Source organism: Dipodomys ordii, unplaced genomic scaffold (assembly GCF_000151885.1).
Source record: "Dipodomys ordii isolate 6190 unplaced genomic scaffold, Dord_2.0 Scaffold59, whole genome shotgun sequence".
Classification (NCBI taxonomy): domain Eukaryota; kingdom Metazoa; phylum Chordata; class Mammalia; order Rodentia; family Heteromyidae; genus Dipodomys; species Dipodomys ordii.
This window is the reverse complement of record NW_012267275.1, coordinates 9568514-9577905: the sequence shown is the minus strand read 5'-3', so window position 1 is coordinate 9577905 and position 9392 is coordinate 9568514.

Here is a 9392-nt window from a genome sequence, read left to right as displayed (position 1 = left end):
TAGATACTATCCCTCAGCTCTTCAGCTCAAGGCTAGCACTCTACCACTTGAGCCACAGCGCCACTTCTGGCTTTTTTCTTTTTGAATATGTGGTGTTGAGGAATCGAACCTAGGGCCTCATGCATGCAAGGCAAGCACTTAACCACTGAGCCACCTTCCCAGCCCCCCTAGGAATTAACCAAAGAAGTGAAGGACCTCTATGATGAAAACTTTAAAATCTTGAAAAAGGAAATCAACACAGAACTAAAAAAATGGCAAAGCCTCCCATGCTCCTGATTGGAAAGATCAGCATTGTGAAAATGGCAATACTTCCCAAAGCTATCTACAAATTCAATGCAATACCTATCAACATTCCAACCTCATTCTTCAAGGAAATAGAAGAGGCAATCCAAAAATTCATATGAGGCAATAAAAGACCCTAAATAGCAAAAACGATCCTTAATAGAAAGAACACTGTTGGAGGAATATCAATACCAAATTCCAAACTCTACTACAAAGCCATAGTAATCAAAACAGCTTGGTACTGGCACAAGAACAGACCTCAAGACCAATGGAATAGAATTGAAACCCAGAAATGAACCCACATACTTATAGCCACCTCATCTTTGATAAGGGAGCTAAAATATAGAATGGAAGAAAAACAGCATCTTCAGTAAATGATGCTAGCAAACTTGGTTAATCGCTTGTAGAAAACTAAAGCTAGATCCTTATATATCATCCTGCACCAGAATCAACTCCAAATGGATCAAAGACCTCAGAGTCAAAGCAGACACTGAAAACATTACAGGATGGAATAGGAGAAACCCTAGGTCTCCTTGGCTCAGGCCAAAATTTTCTTAGTAGAGACCCAGAAACACAACAAAGGTTGGACTAATGGGATTGCATGAAATTGAAGAGCTTCTGCAAGGCAAAGGACATAGCTCTCAAGATCAATAGAAAGCCCACGGATTGGGGGAGGTTTTTCACTAGCCATACAATGGACAAGTGCCTCATATCTAAAATATACCTGGAACTCAAAAATTAAATCTCCCAAAACAAATCTTCAAAGAAACAACTGCCCAATAAATAAGTGGGTTAAAGACTTAAAGAGAAACTTCTCTGAAGAGGAAAGAAGGATGGCCAAATAGACACATGAAGAAATGATCAACAACCTCTCTAGCCAGAAAAGAAATGTAAATCAAAACAACATTGAGGTACCACCTCACCCCAGTTATAATGGCTATAACCAAGAACTCAAATAACAGATGCTGGAGGGAAGAAGGACAGAAGGGAACCTTACTGCATTGTTGGTGGGAGTGAAAACTTGTTCAACTACCTTGGAAAGAAGTATGGATGTTCCTCAAAAGACTCCACATAGAGTTCCACTAAGACCCAGCCATCCCACTTTGGGGCATTTACCCAAATATTCACAAACAAGACCACACTAAAGCTATCAGCATGACTATGTTTATTGCAGCATTATTTACCATAGCTAAGATATGGAACCAACCCAGATGCCCCTCAGTAGATGAATGGATTGAGAAAATGTGGTGTATATATACAATGGAATTCTATGCCTCCATCAAAGAATGACATTGCCCCATCTGTTAGGAAATGGAAAGACTTGGACAAAATTATATTAAGTGAAGTAAGCCAGGCCCAAAGAAACATAGTTTCCATGGTTTCCCTTATTTGCAATAACTAGTCTATGTCTGAGAGAAGCAGAAATGGTCAGATAAGTTGATGTTAAGCTACTCAAATCTTTTTTCTTTCTTGCTATTGTTTCTAGCATATTTATAAGATATTTCTTTGCTGCTTTGTATGTCCCTCCCCCACAGTATAACCCCTGTTTTTACTGTATTTGATGTTGGTATAATTTGTGGAGGGGAAGGGAAGAAACAAATTGTTTAAATAGGGATACATTTTTAATTGTTTAAATAGGGATACATGTTTAAATAGTGGATCCATTGCAATAATTAGACATACAGGATGTTATGTTGAAAATGAACTTTACAACTTTGACACGGGGTGGAGGGGAGTGATGGGAAGGGAAGGGGAAACAAAGGAGGAGGCAACAATGCTTGATTAGAAATGTACTCATTACCTTGCCCATGTATTTGTAACCCCTCTGTATGGTATTTTCACAATTAAAAAACACACTATAAATATAAGACCAAGAGATAATCCCATGAATATCTTAGATAGTGTGTAGATAAAATAGTCTAATAACAAAACTTCAAAATGATATTTTTCACTTTCAACCATCATGGGTTGCATGAGCCTACAATTAGGGATAGATTAGTTTATTTTCATTTTGAATGTAATATAAACACTTAATCAATGTAAATATCTAATTAGGATCAAAAAGCTTATAAAAGACCATCCTGACACCTGTGCACCTCCCCATGATGAAGCAAAAACCTTTCCTATAGGCAAATAATTCATACCTCTGAGCTATTTCTTCTTACTATACGTTATGCAAAGAAACTAGAATTTTCATCCAACTAAAAGATATGCAAATAACTTATAGAAATGGGATTTACAAATATAAAATTAGAGATATTCTTCAATAAGTAAAATTTGACTAGAGATTTCCTGTTAAAAAATGGCAGATGTCACACAAAGGATTTTTCCCTCCTAAATCTCTTTCAAAATGATTATGATAAGATAATAGAGTTTAAAACCAAAAGGAAAAATAGAACAAGGTAACAGCCAGACAACTACTTCCTCTGGAAAAAGATGAAGAGGTTCAATCCTTAAAGAAATTAACTGGAGTCTGAAAACATAGAGCAAGTGGATGGGTATACTACTCTGAAAAGCAGAAGAAAACTGAATGTTATATATTAAGTAATGAGTTTAAGCAGTCTTCCATTCCATTAAAACTTTTATTATTGTGGCAGCTAGACACTCTAGCAGAAGAGTGAATTAATCTCTGGGAAAATGACCAGAGTAAAAACATGTAAGAGTCCCACAATGAATTTTCTTATTTTCTCTTTATGGTGATGTTTTATAAATAATAACTCCCTTGACATACTCCATAAAGTTTCTAAGACCGTGCTCCTAAATTAGAATCTTTTTCAAGAACATGAGACTTCAAAGAACTTTATTACATGAGAAAGTGAAAACATTTTTTTCAAAAACTTGGCAGAAACAGAGATAATGTAATGCAGTAAAAAATATTATTTGAAAGGTAAAAGAAATTATTCAGAAAAAAAAGAGAAGAGAGAAAGGGAAGGAGGAGAGGTAGGAAATGGAGGGGAGGGGAGGGGAAGGGAGGGTGGGAGGGAGAAACATTTCTAAGTAGAGTTCTAATAACAGAAAGAACATACTAAAATGTTGAACAGGATAACTGAAGTCAAAATTTCAATTAAAACTTTGAAAGATTTAATTGATTCAAGTGTGTAAAAACTACTGAAAAAATCAAATGAAGAGAACTGGAAAACAGAAATACAGAATAAAGTACAATGCAAGAACTTAAAATGCATACAAGCATATATACGATTATATATATACATATATGTATTACTAAGCTAAAGCCCCTTTGAACAACTCGTGCATATTTATTAGTTAACATGCATTTAACAAAAATGAATATTAGGAACCTGAAATATGTCCTTCCAAGTCATTAGGTACTAGTGGGAGGGGAGAAGAGAGAATAAAAAAGGTCAAATATGCTCAATATACTTTGTGTACCCCTGTGTGGAAATGTAACAATAAAATCCCACCCCATATATAAGTTATATAGACCAACATAAAGCTTTGTTACATATTTAAAGATGGATCAGTGGTGATTTTTGAGACTGACTTGGAAAGGGAAACAAAGGAAGAAAGCGAATGATGAAGGTGGTGTCTGATAAAAATTCATCATACACATAAAATGGACATATTCAAATGAAACCTTGTGTACCTAACTGATGCTCATTTTAAAAAGGACTCAAAAATCTCTCTCTAATATGTCCTTCGAATAATAGAAAAAATGGGGTAGGAAATAATATTTTCCACAACTGATGCTTTTTTACCATAATGACAAGGATCCCACCTTGTTAAATATCTCCAATGAATATAAGAAACATAAAATTTCAAAGCATTGGCCAAGAAAAACAGAGAAAAATATAAAACACTATATATATAAAGGACCAAGGTACAATATAATGATTCCCAGTAGCAATAGTGGGAAAGCCTTTTTGAAACTGTAAATTATAGTCAATCAAACTACAATGAAGATACCATACAATTCATTAGATTTATATTCCTCATACACTTTCCTCTAATTCAGTGGAAAAGACCTTAATAAAATGGAATGGAGAACCAGGAAGGAGGAAAGTATGTAATATTCTGTTGAAAGGAATATTTTGTTGCAAAGAAGAGTGGGCACAACAGTGGACTTCACAATTAGAGTCATGTGGAACAAGTAAGTGGTATACAAGGGAGGGCAGCATTAGGTCAGAGTGGGAGCAGCGGCCTACCAGACACAAGCACTGTGTGGGGAAAAAAACAACCCTGGAATCGTGAAACACATGGTATCATGTGCCTGTCAGTAAACAAAAGGGGCTATAGGCCATGTCACTTCGTTAAAAAAAAAAATTCAGCTATGTGGAGTCTTTTGAGGAACCTCCACATTACTTTCCAAAGTGGTTGGACTAGTTTACACTCCACCAACAATGCAGTAGGGTTCCCTTCTGTCCACATCCCCTCCAGCATCTGTTGTTATTAGAGTTCTTGATTATAGCCATTCTAACTGGGGTGAGGTGGAATCTCAATGTTGTGTTGATTTGCATTTCTTAGGCCAGCGAGGTTGAGCATTTCTTCATGTGTCTAGTGACAATCCTTCTTTCCTCTTCAGAGAAGTTTCTCTGTAAGTCTTTAACCCACTTATTTATTGGGCAGTTGTTTCTTTGAGGATTTGTTGTTGGGGGATTTAATTTTTTGAGTTCCAAGTATATTTTAGATATGAGACCCTTGTCCATTTTTTGGCTAGTGAAGATCTTCTCCCAATCCGTGGGCTTTCTATTGATCTTGAGAGCTATGTCCTTTGCCATGCAGAAGCTCTGCAATTTCATGTAATCCCATTTGTCCAACTTTCCTTTGATTTGTTGTGTTTCTAGGTCTCTATTGAGAAAATTCTCCTATTCCATCCCGTAATGTTTTAAGGGTGTCTGCTTTGACTCTGAGGTCTTTGATCCTTTTGGAGTTGATTCTGGTGCAGGGTGATATATAAGGATCTAGCTTTAGTTTTCTACAATGGATTAACCAATTTGGCAGCACCATTTACTGAAGAGTCTGTCTATCTTCCATTCTATTTTTTTTTAGCTCCCTTATTGAAGATTAGATGGCTATAGGCTGTGGGTTCATTTCTGGGTTTTCAATTAGCTGAAAGAACTAAGGGTAGTTCCTCAAAGAAGCAAGACTTGAGTATGGGACAGGAGGAAATGCATTCATTTTAAGCCATATTTAATAATCCTGCTTAACTTGTTAAAAATAATAGATATTGCCATTACCTTGGTAAAATACATATGGAAAACATGAAAAGCAAACATTAAATGGCAACTGTTTCTGTTTTGATTTCAGATTTTAAACCTCTATCTCCATCTGTTGATCTTGCTTTATGATATGATCTATGACCTGGTACAATTTTGATCTAGTAGAGGAGTTATGATGAGAGAGCTATTTTTCTCAAATTCTAAAAGCATCTTTTTTTTGTCTTTGACAATTTATTTTAGAAAAAAATCAAAAATAAATAGAGCTGATTACAGTCTCTTAAGAACAGATGGGTAATGTTTCTATCAGGAAGTAGACCAAATGGACTTAATATTTTTCTCCCTTTTTATGCCCATCATCTGCACTAGATATGAAAACAGGCAAATGTACATGCACGTAAAATATAGAGTGCAAAAGCAAACATTCCTAGGCTTCAGGTTTAAAATCAAAGAGAAAGTTTTATTTTCCTACCAGGGACAATAGACAAATGACAAAGCAATCTTCACAGTTCTTAATGAGCTCCCAAGGTGGTCATGATGCTCAAAAGCAAAAAAAAAAAAAAAAAAGTTGAATAGCTGAATTTAAACTAAATGCCTTTTCTTAGATCCTTCTAGTTTTTTTTTCCCCAAAGAAAGAGTATGGTATACAGAAGACTGGACAACAGAGGAGTAATGCATTTTCACATTCTGGCGCCCATCAAGACTTACTATCAGGAGCTCAACACTGATTTATGGTATCACAATGAATACCAAAATGGAGTAAGGAGAGCTTTGTCACTTATTATGAAGTGTAGTCACATTTGTTTTCGTTTCTTGCTGAGAGTCCAAGGAACCAAAATCATTACTTTTTGAATGAAATATTGGATGCCAGATATTAATAATAGGGTGTCTGGAGATCCTCAGTTCCCTTGGATTATCATGTATGCATACATTTTTGGAAAGATATTGAATGAATTATTTAGGGCTTTAGAATTCTTGAGAGCAATAGCATTGCCTAGGGCAAGACACTGGCATCTTCAGGCCACAAGGTAATTCTGCAATCGACAGAGTTCCTCAGCTATAACCTGAATTCCTCTTCATCCCAGAATTATTTTACTCCCTGCTGTCAGCAAGCCAAGGAAAAACTTTTTGATGAATATCTATTATTTATATTATTTTCTGTCTTCCATGTGATTCATTCTGATGTAGTTAAACACATGCTTAAATTTCATCAATTAATTTTGCCTACTAGCATGCTTCACTCTGTGCAAGTCCACGAACTTGAATTAGTCACAGATAAGGGAAGGTTATGAATACTGCAAGCAGGTAAATTTACTGGAGACCAGTTGCCTTCCTCAGATAGCTGATACTAATGTCAGTTTCATTTTAGGTGCCTGTTATCTACTGCTTTGTTTGAAAGGAAATTTAAGTGAAAAGAACATAAAAGATGTAACTGCTTCTAATTCATATCTTTCACAAGTTTCTAAGTTTTCATCCTTTTTTAGTGTCTGTATTTTTGACTTTATAGATTTTTATTGTGCTACAGTTTTCTAACACACAAAGTGTGTAAGAAACACCTGTATACAGACATATTCTAATATTAACCATATTCCTTGGAATTCTGTTTCAGCATGTTAATGCTCTAGGCCTACTCAGTAATACATCAGATCCCTGCATAAATTTAATGACTTGCTTGTGTAAGTACAATGGAAAATTCTATGGCTAAATTCTTACTTTGGTGGCTGAAATACCAAATTTCTTCCAATAAAATAGCTCTACATAGGAATGTTGGGAGAATATAATCATAATCATATATATATATATATATATATATACATATATATATGTAAAAGTGACCAAGTAACTTGAGAGGATGGGTGGGGTTGGGATAGATGGGAGAGGAGAATGATAGAAGGAGTGACACTGATCAAGATGAATTATGCTTATAAATTGACATGTTGAACTGAAACCCATTAGTACAACTAGTTACAGACAATAAAAATAGCTCTAGAGAAATAAACCCATATATATATATATATATATATTACATAATTACAAAGTCTTTAAACTGCTTATAGTATAATATGTCTCCAAAAACTCAACAAGGAAAAAAATCACTTATTGATCAGAACCAGCAGAATTCTCTATAAGGTACCGTGACACTGAATATTAACTGCTAACAAATACTGAGACCTAGGTGATTTCTTCAACCTTTGTAGTCTTATTAATTGTTCTGTCAATAATGAAAAAGCTACTGCTCTTCCATTTTAAAGAAATCACTGAGTGTGTGACTGGACTTAAGACAGAAATTGACATTCAAGCTGAGTTCCTAAGATCCCACTGCCCTCACATCTATTTAGTCCCAGAGATCTGCTTATTTTGAGTCAAATCTACTGCTGCCAACTTTCATTCCCAGCTGTAACCTGGATATTTGCACTGGATCATGTTTACTCCAGACCCTCTGATTACATTTGACAGTGAGCTGGGGCTCAGTGTTTGTACCTGTCTTTCCTGTCTTCTTGCTACTTTTTATTGACATACTATTCTCTCTTTCATGTGGATTTTGGTCACAGAATAAGAAACACACAAACACACACACACAAGTATATAATTTTGTTTCCTCAGTAAAAAAAATATATGTGGAGAAAAGGGATGAAGCCTAGCCATTTGCCAGTACAAACCCAGTTCTGCAAAGTCCATCTCCTAGGATGAAGGTGGTGAGTAGATATCTCCCCCACTAGCTGCTGTGAATCACTAACGAGTTGATGAAAGAGGTGTCTCATGAGAGAATCATCGGTACAGAACAGAAGAGCTAACACTCCATATGGTAAGATGTGAAGGTCACCATAAATTTATTAGAGACTTAATACCTTCAGAACTGTAACTCACAAAATATCTTGACAAGGGAGATTCTTAACTTTAATCTGGTCAAGCTGACCACCAGATAGTTCAATTCCTACTAATATTCCCTGACAATAGCTGTTCATCACCTTCTTCAAAATCTCTCAGGAATTGTCAGATACCGAAATTCAAGTGGAGTGGATTTAAGATTCATGAAAGATATGGAAGGACAAACAATAAATTCAAAGGAATCTAGATGAAAAAAATGAGAAAATAGCTTAAGGTAGAGTAACAAGAGAATTGGCCAGCATTTGAGAAAGTTCTTGCTTTCTGAATATTCTAGTTAGTTTGACCTTCAATAGGAAATAAATCTGATCTCTTTGTTCCTTCATTCTACACATATTTACTGAGTATCATGTATTTTGAAGGATTTGGATGTACAGTTGTAACCATTGTTTACATTATCTCCAGAAGATAATGTAGATCTCCAGAGAGCTTGGAGTCTAACAGCATTAACACACATACACATACACACACACACACACACACACACACACACACACACACACACACACACGACATGCAATGTGAGTGATAGTACTAAGAAAAAATACTTCTGTGAGATGAAAAGTATTCTTTGCTGGGATGATTACTCCGATTAGGTGAGTATTTGAATTGCAACATTTGAAGAGGATGTTGCTACAGAATTAAACATAGATCAGATGGATGGGACCTGGTAGAATTTCGATGCTAAAATCTACAATGTGATTACTGAATAATGAGAAGCCAAATACAGCTGTTCTTGCAGACATGCAGGGAAATGTGAGAGATAAAACAGTAAAAGAAACAGTAACTCCATTCAGAAGAGCATAGTGTGGCAACCTAATCAAGAAAATAATGGTTCTACTGCTCACTGGGGATTGAAGGCTGTAAGTTAAAATAAGCAACCTAAAATGGTTAGGGGATTTTAAAGCATTTATAGCAGACAAGATAATTTGTGCTTCTCAGAACAATAATTTCTTAGATAATTGGAAAACAAAGGTAGCAATGGAAATATACATAATTTTGCATTAACACAACTGTGCAGATCTGATAGTAGCACTTCACAATGTTCTT